This window comes from Anser cygnoides, chromosome 2 (genome assembly GCF_040182565.1).
Source record: "Anser cygnoides isolate HZ-2024a breed goose chromosome 2, Taihu_goose_T2T_genome, whole genome shotgun sequence".
NCBI classification, from domain to species: Eukaryota; Metazoa; Chordata; class Aves; order Anseriformes; family Anatidae; genus Anser; species Anser cygnoides.
The window spans coordinates 154,018,514-154,044,726 of NC_089874.1; the positions used below are offsets into that span (position 1 = coordinate 154,018,514).

At 47.0% G+C, this 26,213-nt stretch overlaps 1 protein-coding gene and 1 long non-coding RNA gene across 9 annotated transcripts in view; one reads left to right on the forward strand and one right to left on the reverse strand.

Moving 5' to 3' along the window:
• Positions 1-26,213, reverse strand: part of CYRIB (CYFIP related Rac1 interactor B) — a 95,378-nt gene that overhangs the window by 58,706 nt on the left and 10,459 nt on the right. For 3 of the 7 annotated variants that reach the window (XM_066990748.1, XM_066990750.1, XM_066990749.1), the window contains exon 1: positions 17,418-17,556. The exons of the other annotated variants lie outside the window; for them this stretch is intronic. The gene's annotated coding sequence lies outside the window, so the exon portion shown is untranslated. Of the gene's footprint in view, positions 1-17,417; positions 17,557-26,213 lie in introns of those variants that run through there. 7 annotated transcript variants of the gene reach the window in all.
• Positions 18,581-25,320, forward strand: LOC125180132 (uncharacterized). Of its 2 annotated transcripts, XR_010828813.1 has the most exons (4): positions 18,581-18,717; positions 18,821-18,921; positions 21,668-21,757; positions 25,188-25,320. It is a non-coding gene; the product is annotated as an uncharacterized lncRNA (long non-coding RNA). The 2 variants fall into 2 exon arrangements; XR_007158423.2 differs by lacking the exon at positions 25,188-25,320 and having other exon boundaries at positions 21,668-21,911.

A 26,213-nucleotide genomic window follows, 5' to 3' on the forward strand; every position in this document is an offset into this window, starting at 1 on the left:
AAAAAGAGCAAGTAGACAGCGGTGGTGGCAGGAGGTAATATTAGCCACTTTCTCACCCGTCCTCATTATCTCCCAGGGGGAGAGGGGATCACGGCCTTTGCTGCTGCAAAGAACACAGGAGGTTAGCTGCAAGGAACAGCAGGAAATTAAAGAGACAACATGATGAAAACTGGGGGGCAGTTGTTACACCAGGAACACAGAGCCGCGCCATAAATAAGAAGGGGATTGTAGCTGGATCCAACAAAACAGCTGAACTCACGGCGTTGGCTGTAGCCTGGTTTTTTTTTTTCTTTTTTTTCTTTTTTTTTTTTCCTGGAGTCAAGCTTTCATCAACTCCCGCATTACGACAGTTTGTTCAAGGAGCTGGGCCTGTCAAGCCCTCTTGCAGGACTTAAAATCTGTATACACTTACAGCTTCCCTCCATCTAACCATTAAACATAATCTCAGCTTTCTTGTTAGCAGCTTAGAGTCAAAGCTGCGCTTTTCATCACCCTCCTGTTATTTTTAAGGTTACTCAACACGCTACCGTGACGTATCTTGAAGAGACCTCCGTTTTGCTTTGTGTACTTACTCAACGCAATTCCTCCCAGGATTAAACGAGGACTCCCCTTTGACTTCTCCTTCAGACACTGCAGCGAGGCTGCCTGAGTAAGCTGAAGTTAGCAAGCCCAGCTCTACCACCGGGATCGCTTACGCAGTGAGGTTGGTTTATCTTCCAAGTTTCCAGAGCAGAGATTTACCCCCAAACAGTGATTTTATTTATTTAAACACCTCCTGGCCTATCTTCCACAGAACGGAGCCTCGGCCTTCTAGTTAACGTAACTTCCAGCTACATCATGGGAAGAAAAATCCTGTCCACTCTCATGAGATAGCACTCATTACACGTTGCTTGTTTAGATGTTACTGTAGAAGGCTACACTTAAAACTGAGATACACCAGGAAGAAAACAGAAATCAGAGATAAGAAAAAAAAATTGCTGGAATGTGTAAAAATCTATTTCACCAGACACCATTTATAGCACTACGCCAGTTATTTTCGTAGCAGCTCGCAGAATAACCTGCTGCACAGCGGGGACTGCAGTCCTTCCCTGCTCATCTTTATACACACACACAGAAAGCTCTCTGTCAGCAACCAAAATTATATAAAAAAGGCATAAACAAGTATTTCTTTAGCCAGATTACTGCTTCAGGTACTCACACAATTCCTGCCAGTGTTAAACTAAACTACAGCTTAGAGTTTTGGTGTGGGTTTCTGTGTGAACACGAAGCCACTACAAAGACAAGTTACCCAATTACGCTTAAACAACGCCGTTTGTCAGAACTACCTGGGGAGGCCAATGCTTATCTCAAGTTTGCTTTGAGGCAACAGGTTAGTAAAACAACATCTTAATGAAGCACCACAGAGCAGAACCAAGTCCCATTTGGAATATATTTCAGAGGATTGGAAGCACAGCATCATTTTAAAATGGATCTGAATCGGAAAGCGTGCAGTTAACTTCCCAGCAGGGCTCATGTATTGACACAAAATGCAAGTCACCCAAACCTTGGGTCTTTGGGACATCCCACTAACCACCCGCACCACGTATGGCTGCAGTTTCCAAGGCTGCCTGGACCAGCAGCCCAGGAAGTGAGCAGCAGAATTAGCTTCTGCTGGCTTTCCTCCCTAACATGTAATTGACCATCTTTTGATGACCTTCATATTAGGACAAACCACCCAAAGACTTGAGCTGGAGAAAGGTTAGGTTATTTCTGCTGAGCTGTATAAGCACGTTCAACTAACTGTGTGATGGTCAAACTGCTGCTCCCTTACCGAAATTAAGGAGATTCAGTGATGCAGTGGTATCTACAACACGAGTCTGAAAGTTAGCCTGTACCACACTGCTCTAAGCTGTCCTTTCCAGTCTGATGATCTGTTTGTCCTTAACAAACCCAGATGGAAACATGCAATCCAGGCTGTGAACAACTAAAATGATGCAAACTCAAATCACCAGACAGGAGAAATATCTGAAAATACTTTTTCCCACCCCGTCACTCACTGCTGGAGAGGCACACGAAGCTCCGTAAGGCTTTTAACTTCAGGGAAACGTGAAGCCACCAAAATAGCTGCAAAAAGGCAGTTTACACACAGCATTTGAGTACCAACAGTAATCACAGTGACAAAATACATCTGAAGCACACCTGCTAGCAGAAAAGTCCCATCTTCAAGCAGTAAAAAAATTCCAGTTTCACGCAGAGAGTATCAACAACCCACTTCTAGGGCAGTCGCCTAAAGGGAAGGAAACCAGAGTACCGGCACTGAGAAGTAACCGCCCAACACGCCAAGCATTATCTCTAGCGTGGAATTTTACAATTCCGCATATTTAAACAAGACTGTTTAACACTGAATAACGTTAGGAGCAGCTCTGTTGGAAAGCTGCTGGAGCTGTTAATCGGCAGCTCCATTCCTCCTGCCCCTGCTCCCCCAGGGGCAAGGGGAGGGAGAACTTGGTTTGTTCTCATTCAGCAGGTTAACCTGAGCTTCTCCTGCTGGACACAGCACCAAAAAGACAAGCCTAATTCCACACAGAGGCTGGATTTGCAGAACAAGAGATGCTAACTAGTACATGGATGAAAGCGATCTGGGGAAAATAAACACACATATTTTATATGGATACACACCCCCACACATAGACAGCTTTACAAAGTCACCTTCCACACAAGATGGTGAAAAATGAACAGTCCCTTGGCATCTTTACTAAGAAGGAGACTGCCACAGGGAAGACACTCAGGTCCTGATCTAGGATGACTTCCAAAGCAGCTCTCAAGGCCCCAGATTTCACATCCAGTGCACTGTACCAGGATAAGACTGGCTTCCCTCCCACGCTATTCTTCGGCATAAAAATATCTCACAATCAATCTCACAACCAGCACTACCCCTACCTTTAAATACACTGATTTTCAGTACTGCTATGAGAACAAGTACACAAGTGTTTTTTTTTTAAACTAAAATTATAAACACAAGTGTCACAGCAAGTGCCACAGTTACATTACTGTGTGGAGAGAAAAAAAGAGCCTGATTTGATTTATTTTGCACCTATTACGCCTGCTAACTGGATGCCAACTTCAGGTACCACGACGAAGTTACTCATTCCTTGTCACCCTGCGCCATGTTATTTATTTCATATCCCTTTATCACATCACCTCTCAAGTGCCTTCCCATCAAAGCCTAGATAAGGTCAGTATCCTATCTCTACGTTCCAAGATTGTCAATCATTTTAAACATCAGTTCAGTCTGCGATCAGATTCTACAGAAAGCAGACGTGTCTATTAATTTACCAGCCAAGAAACTAGGTCAGCCATTTCCTGAGGTCCATGCAGATTCGCTACAATCAAGCAGAAAAAGCCGACGATGGTGCACGTGGACAGAGCCCCTCTCCCCACCTGTGCTCCTCCCGTCTCTGCTTCCATCAAATCTCTCCATCGCTTAGCCTGTTCCTCAAAGGGCAAGATCAAGAATGAACTTACAGGGTGGAAGACCTGAAACAGCCTCTGATATTTCTATCATATCACGACTTTTCTGGTCCCATGCCGAAATATTGGGCATTTCCACTTCCCTCAGCTGCAGCGAGTGCCAAGAGAACCGTTTGTATGGCTGTGCAAGCCTCTCCCTTGTTCACAGGGGCTACCAGTTGTGCTTTAAAAATAAATACAAGGCTGCTTTCAGCTGACAACTCCAAGTGGCAGTGCTGAAGGCAGTTTAGTGACCGATCAACGGTCAGTAAGATTTCCCTGGTCCAGCCAGGGGTGGCACAGACAAGACTTGCCACATTTTAGAACAGCAAGGGTAGTTTGGTCAGTCATTGGCATCTGTATGTTATGGATAAAAATCCATTTTACACCTTAACCAAGGAGTGAACATTGCCAATGCTTCAAAGTCACCAGGGTGTGCTTGTTGTTGTATTTTTTTTTTTTTTCATTGTATAACCACACTTCAGAACACTATCCATATACCACTCTAGGGAAAAAACACCCCTACAGTACTACGCTCAATAAGATATAATTCCTTTAAATATGGAACACCCTTTCAACACTAACTGTAGAATAAAAGGAACAAAAGAAACATGTTTTGCATCTTCTTTTCCTTGCTACCCTTCCTTCTTTTCCATGCTACCTTTAGATAAAAAAACTACCATAAACCAAGAAGTTGAATACTGACGCTTAACACTTAAGCTCCAAAATCAGTATTGATCCCAATTTTATTTTGGATCAGCAGATGCTGAGTAAAAAAACAAGAAGCAGAGCTAGCAGTGCTACTGTCCTCCTGTCCACAGCTCACCTGTTTGCTGACTTCCCTCACCTCAAACCCCCACCTGATAGCAAGCAGGATCCATGTCATTTTGTGTGTAGACAGGGAAGGGGGAGCAGGACTGACTTCAGACCCCTTTGGATTTAAATAACTTAAAACAGGGTGCGTGGGGTGCTTTTTTGTTTTGCTTACATGCAAGATGACATTAACAGCAAATGTTTTTTTTCAAAAAGCTGAGAACATACACACGCAGCTGTGCTTTCGCTATTTTTCACGCAGAGTACAGCAGTTCTGCATTTATTTAGTAACAATACTGAACCCTCTGCAAAGGTTTGCTGCAAGTTCAGAACAGGAGAACAGCCTACATTTCATGTTTCCTTCCTTCTGTAGGGTTGAGTCACATCCTTAGGTCTCCTTTTAGAAAGCTAACAGATCACGTTAAAAGAAAAGAAATATTTTTATGGAAAAGTCTCACATTCAGGAGAACACACAGCGCTGACAAAGGCCACAGTTCAATTCCTTGGCTCATTTTCCACGATGACACAGACAAGAGAACTGCACACCTTCTTTCCTGTTAAAAGCAAAGCCTGGTGCTCCTCACAGACAGCCAGCTTCGTCAAAGGATTTCACAGATAAATGAAAGGCTTTAATGTTTATTAGGAGTGAATTAGCGCAAACCAATTCCTTGAAATTACTGCATGAGAAACACACCTCACGTATGGGAGAAAAGCAGAGAGTTCGACTGCCTTTAGAGACTCCGACAATGCCTTCCTAAAGAGCAAGATCCATGTGAAACTAAGATATCTATTTGTTTCCTTCAGTCCCTCTAAAAGTTCACATAAAATAAAGCTTTTATCCTACTACATTTTAAGCCCTCACTGCCAGCAGAAGAAACACCCCTTGCCTCACTCCCTCCGTGGTACCAACACGAACCCCACTGCCTTCACATGGGCAGAGCTCCCTGGTTACACCACCGCAATCCCAGAAGTCGGCTGAAACCTGGACCAGTTTCCCCAGTCAGCTCAGCGCAGCCTAACTGGTGCCCGGGCTGGGACAAGCAAAACTGTTCACCTGCAAACAGGTTAAGTTTCAGCTTTACACAGCTACTTCTATTTACGCAACACACTGCTGCAGCCCACTTCGTCACGCTGGAATGGCCAGGCCTCTTCAGTCACTGCATGCTTTTATCATTGGAACAATTCCGCAACTGGAATTAAAGGAACTCAGCTAAAACCAATGAAAAAAAAAAAATCCAGACCTGCTGGAAGAAGTTTATTTGTCAGCACAACTTCCAAATGAATCCACTATCAGCTTCTGAAACAAACAATTACTCACTTCCCACGTAATATTTAGCATTGTGTTTAAATATTTTATATTGATAAACAATAAACCTGCATTTGTATTTATCACGCGTTAGATTATGCATTACTATCCGCACCTGCCAGTGAGTCAGGATACGGGCAATGAGACAAATGCAAATATAATCATTTTCTTATAAATGGGACAACCAGACAGAACCGATCCCCTGTTACCAGGCAGACGAGGCATTGCCATCCTCCCTGCTCTGAGCAGGTAAAAGGCCTTGGTGCACCGTTTCAGCCCTGATTTGTGCTTTGTTTTTTCTATAAACTACACGCAGGTTTCACTGTAACCCCATCGCTCCCACCGCTTTTACGTGGCAGAAGACTCTTTAAGCACAAGACAATTCTGGGGCTGCAACTTTCAGAAATATTTTCAAAACTAAGTTCTTTGAAGTCTGGCTAGCTATGAAAACAACAATGCAGCATATTTAGCACCACGACCACGCTATTTCCATGTGAAGATTAAACTGGCCCCATTTTGCAAGGCACACAGAGCCAATTATTCAGAGCAGGTGCTACAGCAAAGGAGGAACTAATAGTTAGGTTTCCTGGGCTGAGGACATGGCTACTGTGTCAGAGCCAAGCTTCCCCAAAAGGTTTTCTCGTCCTAATTGACCTACAAAATATGGGCTTATTAAAAAAAAAAAAAAACAAAAAAAAACCACACACACAACCAACCTAAGAACAGAAGATTCCCTTTCAAACTTGGTCAAGAAAAACACCAAAAGCCCAGCCCAAGCAGATTTTCAGAGTGACTCTTAGGCAAGTCAGAAATTTGTCACGATGAAGTCTCAGGCAATAACAGACGCCAGCGAAGGTGACCTGCATCTTTCAGCAGGTGTCATCTACAGCCTGGGACAAACACTGCTTAGCCTAGTTAATGATAAAGGTAGGAGATACCGATTTCACTTCTACTGACCCGTATCCTACTAGGAAAGCTTGAAGTATTGACCCTGAAGATTAGTTTCACTGAAAAAGCAAGCATTATCTTCCTCTTTTTTTTTAAAAAAAAAAAAAAGACAAAATTCAGTTTCCTTTTCAGACAGTTCTAGCCTGAGTTTTACGGACAAGATTACAAGTATTAAAGCTAAATGTAGGAAGCAGCAGGACAACAACCAGAGCTACGGTACTGCCACGTAAGACACTGCTCGCAGCAGTTCCTCTGAACATCTTGGTTTTATCAGTATTCAGGGGACAGCAAAGCAGAGAAAAGCGTGGTGGATCAAAACAGAAGGAAACACAAAGAATGTTCCCTATGTCAGATATTTCCTGAAGTACGAGCGAGAAGAACATTCCCAGTAAATGCCAAATAAAGAGGATTAGGAGGGCAATGAGTGAAACTGCCCCACCAGACACAAGGCGAGGGCACCAGACCTACCGTGCAGTTACTGCTATCACGCTGCCCACAGTCAGGACAAACTTCAAGCCCGTCCTGTAGCAGCAGTCTCAGCAACTTATGAAGCATAGCACAGCTGCCAGCAGTAACGAAGAGATGGTGTTACACACAGTAACTGGCTGATGAAATAAAAACACGCTTATTAGGTGCTCTCCTCCAGTGAAGAGCAGCAGCAGAAGTGTAGGTAGCGGTACTCTAAGACCTCTTAAGGAAAGGGGGGAAAAAAGGAATGCTTCAACTCAACCAGCTTAAAATCAAAAAACAACACAAAAGTATTCTAAAGAAATAGGGTCTTCATAAAACCTTAGCCTAAACGAGAAAGATGATTCAGACATCTAACGAGGATTTCACTCACTATCTTCCATTTCTTCCCCTGAACTCCCAAAGATGAACTGTAACAGTAGCTTTCATTAAGGCTGACCACTGTCCTTGGAAAAAGACACACTTAAGTGCCTTCGTAAAATAACAATCAGAAGAAAAACAAGTTATTAAAAAGTATCTTGAAACTGTTAAATGAAACTTCTGCTCATTTACTACACGTGATAAAAATGAAACACCCTATCGCTCTTCTGAGAACAGCAGCTTACCAGGACTAACGTAAATACATTTAGTTGCATTTTTTTCCAAAGCTCTGATTCAGAACCAGGAACTAGACCGATTCTGAGCGCCACAACTGTGCTTTTCATCTTAAAGAAAGCATTTGGGTTTTGTGTTTATTTTTCCACACACCAAAGTACTGGGTGATGTTCTGTGAGCGAGTGAAAAGCTCTATGCTTGGGGAAGCCAAACTCAAATTACTTGAAGGTACCAAACGATTTTTAGGTCTTTTTCTGAGGCTATTACACATACATCAAGACGACAAAATCAAGCAGCATTGAGTCATTCTAGCAGTGGCCTAAAGCCAACGCATTGTGAAAATTGCTCTATATTGTACTCGGTAGGTTTTATTTCCTGACAACTGTCAGCAACACACAGCGTGCTGATGAGTGCCTGCAGGCTCGTCCCCTGGCGGAGGGGATCTGCCCTCAGCAAGTGGAACAAGAGCATAAGCACAGCCTGCACCGCTGGCGTACCAAAATAGAGGCCTGAAAATCACTCGAGTATTTTGGCCAGCAATTAAACTATACGTTGCCTAAAAATACACGTGGGTTCTACATCAGCTGGAGTTTGTTTGCGATCCAAACTGCCCTACCGGATTACTATTTTAAGATATAACATAGCTAACTATACTGCAACGTATGTGGACACATATGCTGGTACGTGGGTACGTGTCTGCGTCTATATATACCCACCAAGCTATACGTGGAGAGCGACTGGAAGATCCCGAGGACATCGCTTCACTGCGCTCCCGTCCTCTGGGTTTGTTTGTTTGCCTAACTTGAGATGAAGTTTTACCATGACTGTACTTCCCCTTCTTTCTCAGGGCTGCTGCTCCCAGCTCCCTCCTGACTCAGCCGCACGCAGCCGTGCTCCGGCACGTCGTGCTCCGCTGCCGGGTGTCACCGCCACGCTCGCTCCAGCCGGCGATCCTCGAGTTGCATAAATCCACCCACGGAGCTAAAGGTGGGGAGAGCTGACAGATCGCGCAGCTAAACACACAGAAAGCCTGCAGAAGGCCAGAAAACAGCACCCGAGGCTCTGATTGTCTAATCTTTGTTCGCACAGCCATTTTTACACGAAGTATCGCCGGTTTGAACACCAATGTCCAAGTTGTTTGTCACCTGCCCTGTACCACATCACAGCCAGCTGTGCTTCTAAGAAACTCCCAGCACAGACTCGGCTTTTCAGATCAAAACCATTCCTAGGATCACTCCACTCCCTAACAGGGGCCAGAAATCTTTATTTTAAGGACTCGAGAAGATATTTGTCACCAGTGAACGCAAAGCTTTCAAGAGAAACCTAGAGCAGAAGCGTTCGTAGCCCTGCTAGCTGCAAAGCTGATCAGCCAAACACGAACTGAACGGAAGCCAACACAGTAGGCCTGGCAAGAAAAGGCAAAAAAACCACAGCTCCATCAGCAGAGGCTGCTGTTCTTTTCTTTACTCAGGAGTAAACTCGCTTCTTCCTCCTTTTAAAGTACCACGCAGCTTTCTAACCAGCGTGAGCCACGTTCGCAGGGCTTATCTTCAGCAGAAGCTCCCCGAGCAGAACTGCACGTTGAGCTAGTAGGAGGATCCAAAAAAACGGAGCAGCAAAAGCGTTTTACCCTTCCCTCTAGTGAGGGAACAAACAGATAGGGTTCTTCTAATGAGAAACTCGAGAAGCCACAAGGCTGCACGGAACAGCGAGCGCTGGTGGGTCCTGCCTTCCAGCGGCTGCAGTAGGACTGGCTGTCAAACGGAACAGCAGAGCAACGCTGAGGGCTGAAACAGAGCCCCGACCGAAAAACAAGGCAGCGCACCCGTCCCTCACCACAGAGAGAGAAAGGAATTCTGTTCGTAAAGCTGCACCCCCACCCTGACTTCCCCCTAACACCTGAACGCTACCAGGTAGGTTTTTACACCACCTGGACGTTTGACCCTAAAGCTGTGCGACTCCAGTGCGCTTGGGAATGCAGGAACCAGCGGTATCTGCAGCGAAATCAGGGGGCTGTGGCATTACTGATAGCACAGCGCGAGCTCCGGGGAGTCACACCATGCCAGAATTAATCCTTCCGCATTTCTCTGAGCAAGCAGCGTATTTACACGAGGAAAAAAACACAGAGGAATACCTCTGCCTTTATGACAGAGCGAAATGGCAGCGTCCTGCTGCAATAAACTGAAAGACCTCGAGCGCTGCCGCGTTCTCCAGTTCTGTTACGGTGGCTACAGGTCCAAAAAGCAAATTAACATGAGATGTGAAGTCAGAATAAAGCCCTAAAATAGAATCATGGCAAGAGAACAGCAGCGAGTTTGATAGGGATGTGGCTGCAGTATGTAAACTAGTCTGAAGAGACGCTGGTTCCAGTCATTTCCAGCCATGCATGCAGAACTATCTGAACTTCTCTTCTTCGGGCCTTTGCTCCTCCTGTGTAAAATAGGAAGCAAACCACTTCCTCATCTCACTAGGCCATTCTGATAATAAATAACTGCACAGAAAGCGTACTATACTACGGCAGAAACTATACTAGAGAAAATCAGTTGCATTTCGGGAGCAAGATGTAGTGAGAACATGGCAAGATATTAAACTAAGCACTGAACTAATAAGCACCAGGCGTCGTACCCTGGGACAAAGCAGGGCCCAAAGTGAGGGGGTGGCACGGGGCTGGGTGCGCAGGGCTGCCCCCCCTCCCAGTGGCCCGTGTCTCAGCTGCAAAGGAAAGCCCAAGCGGATGGCCCTACTCGGCAGGTAACTGCAGGCACCTCCCCTCTGCACCTAATGGGCACGTACTTGTGAGAGTTAATAGTGAAAACTGGAACGCACTCGCGTATTGATTACTTGCAGCTTCAAGACCTTGCGATAACGTATGAAACGTTATAAACTAGGACGAGGCAGCATGAAATTACTACAGAAGTGGTCTCGTAGAAAATGAGATGTTCTTTCGACAGCTCTGATGGAAAAGAGAGGCAAAACTATCTTTGTCGTGTGTCTAAAAAGCTGCTCAATAGCTCAGTGCTCCGACTTCTACAACCTCGCCACGTATCGGGCCAAGACAGCAAAGACATGCTGGCTACTAACGGTGGCGGAAAAGACTCGTTGTGCTTTAACTGTAGGCCATTCCCGACAGCTTTTCTGACTAATTTTTCCTGCAAGAGTTCTTTGTCCCAGAGACCAATTTCCCTCGATGACCCCAGGAGGCTGGGTGAGCACAGACTGGCGCTGCCGTTCCTACACGACCCCGCAGCGCCTGACCCATGTTCCTCACGCAGCCAACAAGCTCCCAACACAGTCCCTACACTGGTTTTTGAACATGTCCCCAACGCAGTCCCAGATTCTAGTTAATATTTTTTCCTATTTTCAGCTCAAGATAAGCTGTTCTTCCTCCTAGCTTATTGCTACCACTCCTCACCTCAACTCATCCCCACCCAAAGCCTTTTCTCCCCCCATGTTGCCTGACTGGACCCATTTATCAGAGCATGAGTTGTCCTTGGACCATTACAGGGTCAAAACAAGGCATACTTTGGGCTAAGGATGGGGGGAAATGCAAAGCGAGAGGCATAAACCCCGCAGAAACACCCTGCTGTAGAGCTCAGGCACGACAGAGCTGTTTGAAGAGCTGTCAAAAAATTTAAAGAATAGTTACAACATCTGTTCCCAAGCCTCACTTTTGGCAGCTACTGAAGTACTTTGACTGAAATTCTCTTGAAAACCTGACACAATATTAACATCAATATTATGCAACATTATTTGCTTGAAGTATTAAGTCTTCCTCAATAGGGACTTACACCGCCAGATACGAGACGTCGCTGCCAGCCTCACCTACAGGCAGCTCCCTGCTGGGACACAATCCCACCCCGCGCTGGCTAAGAAGCCTTCCTTGCTGAACGGTGGACAGTTTCTCCAGAACAAGGTTGAATGTTGCTAGAAGTGGAAACTTCAGAAAAGGTAGGAAAGCAACTTAGGATTTGTTAGGATACTTGAAAGCCATTGTAAGATCGTCCTCTGAACTTCTAGCCAGGAGATGCCAGCAGGTCACAGTCTTCTGTCAGTACTGCTAAGAAACAAATTCAGCTCTGAACTCTGAGCTGCAAAGTTAAGCACCGTTAAAGCGCTTAAAGTACCCCTTCAGTACGCAAGAGAATTACACCTGCTTGCTTCTTGCTCCCACGTGCAGCTGGCCATCTTCTACAAGAAGCACCCAGAGCAAAAAACTGCTAAACCCTTCTTACAGTTCAACTGGCTGCTCACCTGACAGATCCACATCCCTTCCCAGAAAGCACGCAAACAGGACATCTAAACCCTAAATCAATTACACACCGTCCATCATCAGTCCCTATACAGTGCTCTGCCCTGTCCATACGATCCCCACTTCTGTAAGAGGTCAGCGATTTTATCTTTAAGATGAAGCTTCATGAAGTCTAGTGGTTACATATTTCACTTCCACATTACGAAGGAACAGTTTCAAATAACCATATGCCTCAGCACATGCAAGGTGCAAATACAACACAAAGCAGTGAACTGGCTTTTCAGGCTCTTGCCCAGGACTCACTCGGGCTGAGAAGTTTCGCTCTCACAGACACTAAACAGGGAGGTTTTGTTTGTTTGTTTTTCAGAAATAAGAGCCATGAATATATTTCGTAGTCAGCCTTACAAGTTTTTTTTTCAGTCTACCAGTGCCTTTGAACAGACAATTCAGAAAAGCACACTTTTTGCAGCAAAAAGGTTAGTCTGACCTGTACATCAGCAGAAGTTGAAGCAAACGCCCTGTTGTCCGGCACAAAACCAAAAAATCCCCTTCTGTGCGAGGATGTCACCCTCAAGACTGCCATAAATCCAAAGAATGGGAGAACCAGTAATCTCCCAGTGCCACACCTGACTGGAAGCAGACTCAATTACATCTGACTTTTGAAGTTACACGACTGCTAGATCCACTCGTCACACAAACAGGGCTTTCCAGTCAGCTCATTTACAACTCGGGCTCCTAGGAACTCAGCTCTTACCTCGTACAGCACACCAGAAAAAGTTACTCACGCTAGCACTCCATTTAATTTAGTCATCCGGCGCTACAGGAGAACCAGAACCGCCTCGTGGCTAGATTTCAGAGGCTTGCGAACCGCGCCAGTTGAGCACAGCTCACTCACGGAGCAGCCTCCTGCTACCGGGGAACGGTTAAGCACGCAGGCTGGAGTCAGCAGGGCTTTTAAAGATGTATCTAGGGCAGCCTTCTGCCGGGTTTCCTCCTTCCTCGACTGGTTACTGGCGCTGAACTTCTTTTGCCTGGTGGTCACTGATTCAGGCAGAGCCTGCTGATGAGAATCAGCCCTGCAGACAAGCGTATGAACTGCCTGCGGGATCAGGCTTTAGGTTTTGGTGTGGGTGGCAGACAGAAGGCCTGTTTTGCAAGGCAGGCTATTTTCGTAACGACAGCCACACCAAACCGAACGCGCTCAATCCCACAAGCTAAGCTGTCCCAGACCCAATTCCTATTTGCACAGAGACCACCTGGGAATCCCAAGGGCTGCAGAATCGGTCAGGCACTTGGGAAATAAGCCCACAGACCATAGGGCGCTTCCACCGAACAGGAGCCTCCCCCTGAAGCATTATTAGAGGAAGTTAGTTTTTATACACTTGAAGTTTGGACTTATTTTGTTTCGGAGATATTTAGTCTCTGATTTTTCCTACAGGCCCATGGAGACCCTGCGTAAGGAAAAATGCTGGCTTTGGTCAGTCACACACCATTCCCTGCATGCAGGGCTGGAACTTTAGGTTAGAGCAAACAGGGCAGACAGAAATCTTTTTCCTGATATACACAAAACAGTTAAAGAACACTAAGAAAGAAGAAGTCTGGTACCTAAAGCCCTTGTAAAAATCACGATTTTTTTATTTTTGAAACCTGCAGAGCTCCCCAGAAGCACACAACTAACCATTTAGCCAAGACCACGCGACTCAGTCAGGAGCAGATGAAGGCAGCACAACTGGATGACAAAGGCTGTAACAACGAACGTGAGCGCGCATTACCCCAGGATATCGTCAGCCTTATCCTCTTACCTCTTATCTATGACTGTCTTGGAACTACCTTGAAATTTAAGTTATCGGGAGTGAAAGTCAAATGAGCACACCATTCTGCTTTCACCTTTCAAAACGCTTTGTCTGTGACTAGTTTCGCTGTCTCCACAGTGAAGGTACGCTCTGTGCGTCAGGCTTTCACATGACAGGGGCCACAAAATGCCATTTCTAAAAAGGAGAATGCAATTAAAACCACAGGAGACGGGGAACACAGAAGAAAGTACTGTAACTAAAAATACCTCCAGCTTTACCTAGTCAATTCTAAAGCTACTCATTGTTTGTTGTTGGTTTCTGCTAAGCTCTGCTGCTCCCATAATCACAATACTTATACCCCCAATAAGCGCTGGAATTGCACATGTAGAACAGCGCCGATACAAGGCAGCTCGTTACCCTCAGCAAATTTTAGAGGGTTTGAAACATTCTGCCAGCTGCAGCAGCCAGCTTTTGGCACTCAAGAGAACATTCCTGAAGCACAGAAGGAGGGAAATTGAGGTGAATTTAGAGAAGACCCTGGGACTGACAGCAATCTGATAAGCGCGGTCTTTGTACACATGAAGAGAAAAGCAGACTTCTCCTTGATGGGTACTTAGAGGTATTAAATTAGATAATCACAAGAAAATATTAATACTCTTTACACAGATTAATATTAAAGGAAGACTTATGAGGTACGCCATTGATTTATTTATACCTGCTCTTGATACATCCAAATGAACGGGTGCTGAAAAGAAAGGTGCAGACAACTGCTCCTCGTTTACAGCTGGAAAATGCTTTGAAGTGACCCTCACCCCCCTACCTGATGCACCTATTCCAGGTGCCAGCACCTCGCATCCCCAGCTCCTAACTCCCCGCAGCCCGAGCACAGCCCGCTGAGCGCAGCGCTGACACTCGAGCCTTGGGTAGGTTCAGCACTCGTGTTCGTTTGGGCTACACATCTCACCCGGAGCATTTTTCTTGACTATTGATAGTCTGTGAGATGCTATTTGACAACACCTGAAGTATTCCAGCTTTGAAGATGTATTTCCAATCATTTTTATGGTAACCCCCATAATATCGATTTGTAATACACGTCAGGGTAGCCAGCAGTACCTTAAGAGGCAGGAGTCATTCTTCTCAACTTCAGCCTGACTACACCAATGACTAGAACAACTCTTGTCAAAATTACAAGAGAACAAGCGTTCAGGAAGGGCAGGCAGAGGCGATAACCTTGATTTACTCTAGCACTGTTGTTTCTTAAAAAGAACAACCAAATCACCCAACGACTGCTTAAAGAACCAAACTGACTCCTCACACATAAGCTTTACCTTTGCCTGCTTCTTCCACAGGGTACCCCTGACTTCTATCCATGCCCCCAGCTGGCAGGCAGCAACAAAACAATACTGCTGGCTGCCCAGGGGTCTGTATGCTCCTATGCACAGCGTGGGGGGAAAAAAGCCTGCGTTTACATTCACCATGCCTAGGCAGCTACTGAAATCCAGAATGGCCCTCTCCATGCTATTTGCCACATGACAAAGTCAGTTCCTATTACAGTATCACTCAGTAATCCAGCAGTCAGCAACACAAACATTCCCCACCTCCCTGTCTCTTCATAACGTCCAGGTGTCTAGTGAGCACCAGCAGAAGCCTGGAGACAGACACCTCGATTCTCTCCCCCACCTACCTTTCCATGACCTATTCATTTCAAACTTAATGATTCTGCTAAGAACTACAAGGAGATACAACATAACTTTCCATATTTCCTTGATGCAGCTGTTACAAGACTCATGCAAAACTCAGGGAAGGGAACAGAAGAGTTATGGTTGCAAGAAAAGAAACAGCTAACACCATGCTTCTGGCGACAGAGAGGCTCCTGCAGGAAAGGTTTCGTAGGAAGAGGCAGGGGATTTCAGAAGACAGCCTCTCCAGTCATCAGTCACCTCAGGTGGCCTCAGCTCAACTGCAAACAACGAAGAAAATCTAGAGCACCTGATGACAAAGGGACGTTATGTAACAGAAGGGATCAAATTCATTCCTCCCTTTCGTACAATGGTGAGGCTTCATGACAGGGGTGTCCTAAAACAGATCCCCGGATCACTTTTTTCTACTGACCCTATTCTCCAGCAGCCAATATATGCAGTAAGAAACCTCACAATTTGACTTCAATAAAACGCTACCTACTTTCCTCCTAAAAGCTTGTTTCAGTAATGAAACACACTCCCTAGGTCAAACACAAACCACTCCTATTTCAGAGAAGAGCGATATTTTATTCACCTGATTGAGGTTTTTACTGTTACTCTCGCCACGCAGAACTGAAGATCTGTTTTGCAAGCCTAACAAAGTATCTCGCTAGAAAAAGATATTTGTCAGGCAGAAGCTGACAAGTCTAAATACCAGATCCAACCCTGACAATGGTAACCTCAGGTCAGTGGCTAAATCCCTCCGTCCTGTACCCTTCCCTGCCAGGCCCTACTAGAGAAAACGCTCGTTAATTTACAGGTATAATCAAAGCCCGTGCAGTCACCACAATGAATGAAACCGTCTGTGTACAAAAGGGGAAAAAAAAAGTTTGAGCAAAACAAACTTTGCAGTTCATAACAGAAACGGTAACAGGGAAGCAGACAGATTACTGTATTAATGGAGACGTTTTGCTGGTTTACGGATGTGCATACATATTAATGCAAGGCTTGTACTTCCACATCGCCCCGTCAGAAATGCAGAACGACAGATTTTAAACGTTGGTGCGACTCTACCACCACAGCAGAAAGACAGCTGTCATGCTGCCACTGACATTTGGATCCAGGGCTTGCTGATGCAATGGAACAGATAAAAAGGAAAAATAAAAACGCTTCAAGAACCATCACGACTAACAGGCTCTTGATTTCGGCGGTATCCGAGGCATTCCTGGGCAGGAGGCTGTTGTATTTTATTAATAAACGAGACCTCAAAGTAACAAAACCGGGCCAAGCTGCGCGCGTCCTCATTCTCGGGTGGCACAGGGCAAAATTCAAACCCAGCTACGGTTTGGTTTCGCCGCTCATTTAACCGGCAGCTCGGAGCCACCACCTTGTCACGCCGCTGCAGTCACCTCAGCCCACGGCGGAGCGAGAGCCCCAACACCTCGGCCACCGCACCCCGAAACAGGGGGTGGGCACAGGGCGGCAAATCCCCCCCCGATTTCTGCGTTCCCCCCAAAATCTCCGCATCCCCCCTCGATTTCTGTATCCCCACCGATTTCTGCATCCCTCCCTTATTCCTCCATTCCCCCACATTTCCACATCCCCCACAGATTTCTGCATTGCCCCCCCAGTCTCTGCAAACCCCCCCAATTTCCATACCCCTCCCCATTCCTGCATGCCCCCCCCAACTCCCGCATCCCCCCAGTTTTCCACATCTCCCCCCCAAATTTCCACATTCCCACCCCAAATTCCTGCATCCCCCCTCCCCAACCACTACCCCCAAGATGCGGGTGGGGGGGGGGGGGGGGGGGGACACGACACCGATGAGGGGGACCCCAAATTGCCCCCGGGTCAACCCCACACCGAGAGACCTGGGGGACCCCAAATCCCCCTGGGGAGACCCCAAATCCCCCCCCGGGGACCCCAAATTCCCCCCCGGGGGCGGGGAAGGGGGCAGCGAGAAGTTACGGGGGGAGCTCTCTGAGGGGGGGCAGCGCTGAGGTAACGGGGTGGGGGCACCGGGGGGAGACCTTCTCCCTTCCTCCCTCCTCCTCCTCCTCCTCCTCCCCGCCACTCACCCAGAGCTTCAGCCGGGAACCGGAGCCGCTGCCTCCTCCCCTCCCTCCCTCCCTGCGGGCCGGGCCGGAGGCAGCGAGCGGCGGCCGGGAGGAGGAGGAGGAGGAGGAGGAGGAGGAGGAGGAGGAGGAGGAGGAGGAGGAGGAAGGGGAGGGGGGGGGGCAGCCGCAGGGGGAGCGCCACGGGGGAGCGGCGGTGCGGGCGGGCGGGCGCTGACCCGGATGTACCGGTGGGGAGGGGAGGGGAGGGGGGGGGAGCAGCGCGCATCCCGGCAGGTGAGTGCGCACGCGCGCCCGGCTGCCAGCGCACTGCGCATGCACCTGCTTTGACTCGCTGTGTCTCGGGCCGGGGGTGGGGGGGGGAATGGAGGCGGGCGGGCGGGGGTAGGGGGGTGAGGGTGAAGGGGCCGCAGGGATGGCGGGAGGGGGGCAGCCATCTTTCGGTGCGGGGCCCGAGACTGCCCTGAGGCTCCTCGGGATCTGCACAGAGTGTGCGCGGGGGGGCCTGGGGGGAAATGAGGGCGCACGGGGGCTCCTCCCGGGGATGGGGGGGGTTCCTCAGGGCATCCTAGCCAAGCCCTGAGGGCTGCTGCAAGCCGTATGTGGCCGTGTACAATCATGGAATCCTTGGGGTTGGGGAAGCCCTCCAAGACCACCTGGTCCAACCATCCCCCTACCACCAATGTCACCCACTAAACCATGTCCCCAAGCACCACGTCCAACCTTTCCTTGAACACCCCCAGGGACGGTGACTCCACCACCTCCCTGGGCAACCCGTCCCAATGCCTGACTGCTCTTCTGGAGAAGAAATGTCTCCTCGTTTCCAACCTGAACCTCTCCTGGTGCGACTTGAGGCCATTCCCTCTGGTCCTATCACTGGTTACCTGTGAGAAGAGGCTGACCCCCAGCTCCCCACACCTTCCTTTCAGGTGGTTGCAGAGAGCAATAAGGTCTCTCCTGAGCCTCCTCCAGACCAAACACCCTCAGTGCCCTCAGCCACTCCTCACAGGACTTGTGCTCCAGGCCCTTCACCAGCTTCGTAGCCCTTCTCTGGGCCTTGATGTCCTTCTTGTAGTGAGGGCCCCAAACCTGAACACAGTACTCAAGGTATATACATCTATTTACCCTGTCCCTTCAGGGTTACATCCCACCCAGGGAGGTGGCTGCTGGAGGACACCCAAGCTTGCCCAAAAATTGCAGGGGTGCAGCACAGCCCTGAAACCTCCTCACACACCTCAAAGTCCAGGTCTTTGTCCTCGTGAGTCTCCACCGGCATTTGTTTTGACGTGAGCAGCCTTTGCAGGTGAAGCATTGAGACTTAGCACCCTAAAGCGAAAAGCCACTGACTTAAAAAATATGCGTCGTGCCCCAAGCCAACTGTGTGATTTATTTATTTTTATTTTAAGGCCTGACTCAGGGGTTCTAAACGCTTGCTGCGGGCAAAACTGGGATGGGAAAGGACATAAAGCTCCTTCTTGGTGAAAAGCAGGATTGCTGACTTAGAGACGTACGTAAATCTCTTCGCAGGTGGGTTAAGAACTAAGCAGAAAGGGAAAAGTGAAATCTTTCAGTGAACTCTGAGCTGCCAGAGCCTCCTGCAGAAGGAACATCCCACTATGGCAATGGCAGGGGTCATTGTGCTCTCCGTTTCCCACAAAATGTAAAAGATATGCAAAACGTGTTAAGAAATACAAGAGTGTCCTTTAATGACACTTTGTTGATTTACTTATGTAATTTCCTCTCCATGTAGACATCTGCATGCAAAAAATAAATTCTGAAGGTTTCACCTTTTCCACACCTATCTCATAACTCGGGTTTTGGTGTCATTACACTCTGGGACATGGCACACCCCGAGTTACTTTTACTCCTGGTATAGACTAATTTGCAAAAGCAGAGGGATAACATCAATATCCTGTTTTGGGGCTTGCTTCTTTCGGAAAATTACATATACACACACAGGAAGACAAAAGTTCTGCTTTTTTTTTTTTTTTTTTTTCCTCTTAACGTTATCTGGAATCTAGACAATTATTTTCAAAACTTTCCCATGAAGTCTCATCTGACCTTCGCATTGAATGGCTGAAGAAGCCAAAGGCCAGTTTACATTATGTTTGGTGAGACTTCTCACCTGATAGGTATCTAACAACCACCTCAGTGAACACAAAGCAACTGCCGATTTCAAGGCCTCGACTGTGATAATTGGGTGCTGCCACGTACTCTCCGCCAGGAACAGCTCAGAGAATGAGAGGACAGCCGGGCAGGAACACACAGATACAACCAAGACAAAACAGGTGGCTGGCTCTCCCTGCAGCCTCTCATGCGCAGCGTCCAAAGGTAAAGCATTATCGTCGACAAAGGTAATTACTCAATCTGAAAGAGCCGTACAAGACACCTGAAAGTCTAACCACGTCAGCTACTTTCTCTTCTGAAGCCAAGCGCCAGTTTGATAACTGTCAAATAACAGCGCATGCAGAGCTCTCCCTCCCATACCCAGTCTGAGAAAGAAGAAAAATAGAAAGTACTTCAGAGATTTACATGTCAGTGTATTTCTCTTTTTTGCATTTTCATGGCTCTATATATGTTAACTTAAACCGATAAACTGAGGTTTTCTCATAACTTGGTAGGGGGTTTGGACTAGATGATCTTTCAAGGTCCCTTCCAATCCCGAACATTCTGTGATTCTGTGAAGTACAGACTCAATGAGCTAATGATTTAAAGGTATTTTGGATAAGATAGTATCCTGGGATATAAAGGATGCAGTCTGTGAGGATAGTTTAGCACCAAAACCTGCCTGACGAACTCAGTTTACACTGCACTATAAATTGGGTCCTCAAAGAGCATTCAGGCAATACCAGGGCTGGTAAACCGTGTTCCTAATTGTCTGCTGCCTCCACCTAAGCAGGGAAAGGGGAGTGCTCGGGCAAGCCTGGGGGGCTGTTACAGGATAGTGCAGATTGGAGCAAATAGGTGAGATGTCCGAGAAGATATGAAAGATTTTCAGAGAAGAAGCTGATGAGCAGAGTGGCAGAAGACCAGAAGTCCCGGTTCTGCTTGTGTTTGATTCTCGTAGGTGGGTAGGCTAAACTGAAAGTGCTTGACATGACTTTTCACTTCTGCTGCAGTAAGATTTTTTTTGCAACCAGCAGATAAAAAATCTGCACTGTAGGAGATCGATGCAGCCTCCTTCCCGAGATGCTGGCAGGTCACTACCACATTCTCTTTCTTCTCTGAAGACATTTGGAAGTCTGCTTGCCAGGCAAGGAGAGATCCAGGTCCCACTGAACTGGATTCAAGGGAAGCAGAACCACGCTCCAAGTTTATTTTGGATTCATCACGTGGGTTTAATGCAAGCCTGGGGGCTCTCACCTCTCTTGCACAGAACTTTGTCCTGTTGTACAGAGCTAAGGAAACAATGCAACCAGCCTCAGGGAAGAATGATTTTTGATGTTCATAATACTGTAAACTGCATGGAGTTTGGGGAGGGGAAGGCAAAAAAAGCCTCTCCTACTGAAACTATAAGCAGTTTTACAGTATTATTTACTCTTTAGGGCTGTCCCAAATTTTAACATACCCTTGAGTCGTACCTCTCATCTTTCAGGAGTACAAGAGTGCCCAGAACCTGAGCATTACCGATGCTTTAACAGCAGCTGCATACTGACATCCACATCCCACGTAATAACTGAAGCATAGAAATTATTGAACAATCTGGAAAATGTTGCACGACTTAAAAACCCACCAATTTTCTATTAGTTCTGCCTTCGCTTTTAATTTCTTAATTGCTCCTTCTGAATAGAAAATGATTTAACCAGGTTAGTACTGGGATAAATATTAAAAAAAAAAAAAAAAGGATGATATTTGCCAGTTTGCATCATAAAATTACAGAATGGTAATAGAACATAACTGCTGCTAGGGTCCTAAATGCCTGTTGATTGTTTTGTTAGTAGGAGTATTGTTACCAGGTAGGTAAAACTGGCCCTTAGGAGAGAAAATGGGTCAGAGCATGTTCACAGAGCAGATTATTAAGCTCCAAATGTACTGTTGGATGTACATATAGCATATACATGTGCATATGTACCAGTGACAAAAGATGGCTTTATTTTAGCTATAGATAGCCGGATAAATTAAGACAGAGAAGCAAAACTGCCCTTGGGTACCATGCACAGTCACAATACTTCGGCTACTTTTAGGCTTAATGGTAGCCTAGGGGAGAAAGTCAAAAGTAGAAAAGGAAGTCATCTTTTCTCATTTGTACTCAGCAGGGACAACAGCGTGCATTGTCCACTGACAAGTGTTGTTTGTGCGGCGGGGGGAGCAGCACTAACTTTTCCATTACGTGGATGAAAATGGTAAGTAAGCAGCCCATATCCATATCCATACAGAGATCTTTAATTTTTAAAGAGACGCAGCAAAATTTCTAGGCTGGAAAACAGCAGCAGCTTTGCAGAGATCCTTTGTTACGCTGCCGTGGTTCATAGCACCTTTCAGTTTGGATAAAGCTACCATCAGGTTCTGCCCGCCCTCTTCCAGGTTCCTCCACCTTTTCGAGTGCATGCCCGGCAGATGAGGGATTGCAGGAGCAGTCACACTCACACTACAGTGTCCTTTAGGGCTCTCATTTTGGGCAGCAGAAATCCCCTGATATAAATGCAGCTCTTCAGAAGTACAAACAGTTGCAACAAAGTGTGGCTGATCAACATAAATTTCAAAAAAGCACAGACAAAACAGAAAGCCAAGGTCAAAGCATTCTGTGCTTACAAGGATGCCTGAAGAGTTTCCAGATACCGTTAAGAGCAAACAATTACAATGTTTTATACTCGCATGGAGTCAGGCAATGCCATCTCAAAATGCCCTCCTTCCCCTCAAAGGTCATTTTGATATTTAGGTGGCAAACGGGGAGAGCAGCGCGTTTCAGAAGTTCTTTCTTTTTACCCTAACAAACCTGGAGAAAGTCCACTGTCTCCCGGTGCTGTGCCCCAGTCACTTCACGTGACTAACTGCATTAGTCATCTCCTCTTCTGCCACTCCAAACCTGAGATTATTTTCGAGTTCTCTCATCTGTTGATGCAATTGCTCCCTGCAAATGATCAGCACAGCCTCTCGGCGCGGCATGCCTCAGCTAAGAGCCGCGACGCACGCTCGATTAATGAACAGCTCCTGTAAGTCATTTGACGCAGGAGAGTTCGGTGTTGGATTGTGATCAAAGATAATAGGGATTTTATACAATAAAGCTCTTTTGTTTTTACATTTTGCTGCCCTTCCTCAGCAGTGCAGCTTGCCCGTATGAGACAGGGAAGCAGAAAGAGGAATAAAAAGAAAATGGCAGGTGTTAAGCCTGCATTAGAAAAAAAAAGACTGTAGAACAGTAAGCGTAAGGGAAGGTGGAAAGAGGAACTGCAGCTTCTATTTTAATCATATTTTCTCTTTACTGGAAAATAGAAAGACAAATTATACTGGTAGACCTGTCAGAGAGCAGAGCAGAACGCAGTATTAGATGCTAACACCTTCAGGCATCTTATTCAAGTCTGTGACACGCAGAATTTCTTCCGTAACCAATGCATGGATACCACTGTGCTCAGTACTTTGAAGGACCACAACGGCAAAAACGCTGTGGGTAGCAAACAGGTGAACTGGACAGCAAGAGCCCTGCCAAGCAAGGGAGATAATCCAGCACGAGCAAGGGCAGCAGGTCATGGCCACGGACTGCAGTTCCCGACTTAGGGCACTCAGGTGAGAAGAAATATGAAATGCACGGGCTTTTCGTGACCTGTCCAGCACCCAGAGGTCTGCTCCTCTTCGCTCAGTGTAGTGGAGAAGCCGCGACCACTTCAACAGGTGCTGGGTCATCACCTCCGCGCGTGTGGAAGCACCCGAACGTCACCGCACGTATTTACTCTGGGGGGGCAGCTTCGGTGCCTTGCTGAATGGGGGTGCGTTGGAGGGTGTCAGGCACTTCACTTGACCTCCCGCGAGCCCTCAGTCAAGTCAGTCTACAAAACCAAGCTAACCACCAGGAGCACCACAGGAAACAAACACCCCAGCTGAGCTGGAAGCTCCCCACCAGCCTCTTTCCTTTTCTTCACAAAATGTTTCGGGTCAATCAGCAGCGTAACGGTGTTCCAGCTAATGGACGGAATCAATGCTTCAGAGAGCAGGGAAGGCAATATTTAAGAGGGCTAGACTGTTTCATTACCCTCTGGAAGGGAAAACAATTTTTGTTTGGTGGATTTCAAGCAAAGGTAATAACGCCACCCTGACGGAAACAAATATTCATCGATTTCATTGGGAATTCTGCCTACCTCAGGAGCATGAGGCTGCATGAGACTGGTATTTTACCTTTGATCACAGCCTTTGCAGTGATGTAATCATTTCTTTGGTTGTTTTTTGGGGTGTTGTTTATCTTTTGTCTTTTTTTTTTTCATTCCAAAGTGTTTAACTTATTTGTTACTAGGATCCCTTAGAACAACATTTGGTTCATAAGTGACTTTTGGGCCTTGTCTAGTCATTACCAAGGGATGCTGCCAAGATGTCAGGAGACCATTTCACTTTGTCTCAGCTGTTCCCTTTGCTGCCGTGGCAGTTAGATTCTTCTGGAGATCACAGGGGATGCCGAAAACTTTCAGCAGGGAAATCAAGTAAAAGTTAATTAAAGCACCTCAGTGAAGGGCTCTGGAGAGACAGTCTCAGAGGGGCCAATTTCAAAACCCAGTGTACGAATGCAGACTTCACAACCCAGGAGCGTCAAGCATTGCTGGGGGCGACTCGAGCAGGGACGTGCTAAAGCCACGGGCTGCATCCCTTGGCTTGGGTCTCCCCTATCACCAGCGGCATGACCGTGAGCCGAGGGTGCTCAGCACCCCGTGGGGCTGCAGTGCCACTTTTGAGGCTTTTTCTGTCCTCTTGTCCAGTTCGTAAAGACCTGGCTGCTTATTCCCATCCGAAATGTGGATTTCAATTCAGCTGATCAAAACCCGGACTGGCTTTGTAACATCTACTTGAAGAACTGCAAACAAAACTCATCTTCATGTATAATCTGAGCAATGTCGAGTACAAGGCTGCTGAATAATGAGAGAAAAAGGACTTAGGGTTGGGTTACTGGCTCACCAACTGGATCTACCTCTTTAAAATACCGCTGTGCTACAGTCATCTGCTCTATCCCATTCTACTCTTATCTTCATGCAATTCCATCATGGTGCTCCTAACTGCAACAGACATTAAAATAATGTTAGCGCACCCAATTGCTGAATGTAAAGAAATTTGCAGAAATCCCTCCCCAGCAGTGCACACATTTTCTGCGAGGGACAGACTGGGCGCAGATGAAGGCTGCAGTAAAACGACGCATTGGGGCATGCCCTCCAACACTTCCTCTGCTGAGCAACAGAAGCGCTGCACGCCAGACGGCTCTCTCTTCCTTTTTCCTGAGCATGAATGTGGCACCCAGGACTGCACCTAGCCCCGAGCGCAGCTGTACGGCATTCAGTTAGCAAGGAAAGGGACTAAAGCTGACATTGCACGTTTCCATTACTTAAACAGATTCTGAGTTTACCTAGTTAATGAAAAGCTAATATTTTTCATGTCCAGCCGAACCCCCCCGCATGGGCTGGGAAACATTCTGCTCATAGCAAGGTGGATGCAGTCCCACTTGAGACCGGCGGATTCCCCGAGTCAGAGCTGAGGCGCAGAGTTTGCCAATGATCAGAGCGGAGCAAGCAGCTTCCCACCCTGACTGCCTTGCCTCTACATGACTGGGTCATAAAACTGTTTCTTTCTTTTTAATAGGTGGTCATATACTCCTCGTTATAAAAGATTCCTGTCCCAGGCAGTGAAAGAGCCAAAAAATGGAAAGAAGCAAAATAGCCTTCTCCTGTGAGGCGCTAGGCTGTAACTCGGAAGAGCTTTGACCGCTTTTCTGGCCTTGGACTTCTTAAGTGTGAGGAGAAGGAGCCTGGAGGTTCTGCAGCGAGAAAGCGCCAGTGGGAGATGGAGGGCGCACAGACCCAAATCCATTGGGAACTGGGATTCCTTAGTTACACTGTTCACAGGACTTTTTATTTTTTAATTCTTATTTTCTTCCAAGTAAAAGCAAGTAACACCTGCTTCTTCATTCTTCTGTTATGTTTCCATTCATATTTTAATCCTAATCATTTATCTGCTGAACTTTACTCTAAAAGCACGGGAGGGGCGGATGTAGGCAAATACAACTTTGCTACGGTTTGCTCGGGCCAGCGGGGATGTGAACGGGTCACGGGAACCACGTGGGAGCAGAGATGAACATAAGGACAACGAGACAATCCTAAGTCTGCGTGCTCCTAAGTGGTTTTAATGGGGTCGCTCCTGTCCTGAGGCACAACACACTGCAGTTCAGATGACGGACTCCAGCCCGGAGCTTGTGAAAGGCTTTTGCAGATGAGTTTAGCACGGAGGGGACTGCGTTCAAAGAGGCCCCGCACGCGGCCAGATGGCCAAGAGGGGGACGAGTCCCCTCCAGAAGACTGAACGGTGACCACGGAAGAAGGCGGAGTAGGGGAGTGCTGCGCGCAGAAAGGCATCGCGCCTGACGGAGGCTTGGGCAAAGGTTTTGGAGGAACAAACGGATGGCTTTAGAAAGGCCGCAAAGGGAGGAAGCATTAGAATATAACGACGGTCACTGAGAAGGAATGGCTGCTAGTTTATTCCACAATAAACCTTTTAATTTGTTCAATGCAGGGCAGTTTAAAACCTTCCTCATCCACCAGGAGTTGAGCTATTCCTTCCAATACCTCAGCTTCCACTTTTCAGTATGGGATGTTCTTCTGTTATTGCAGA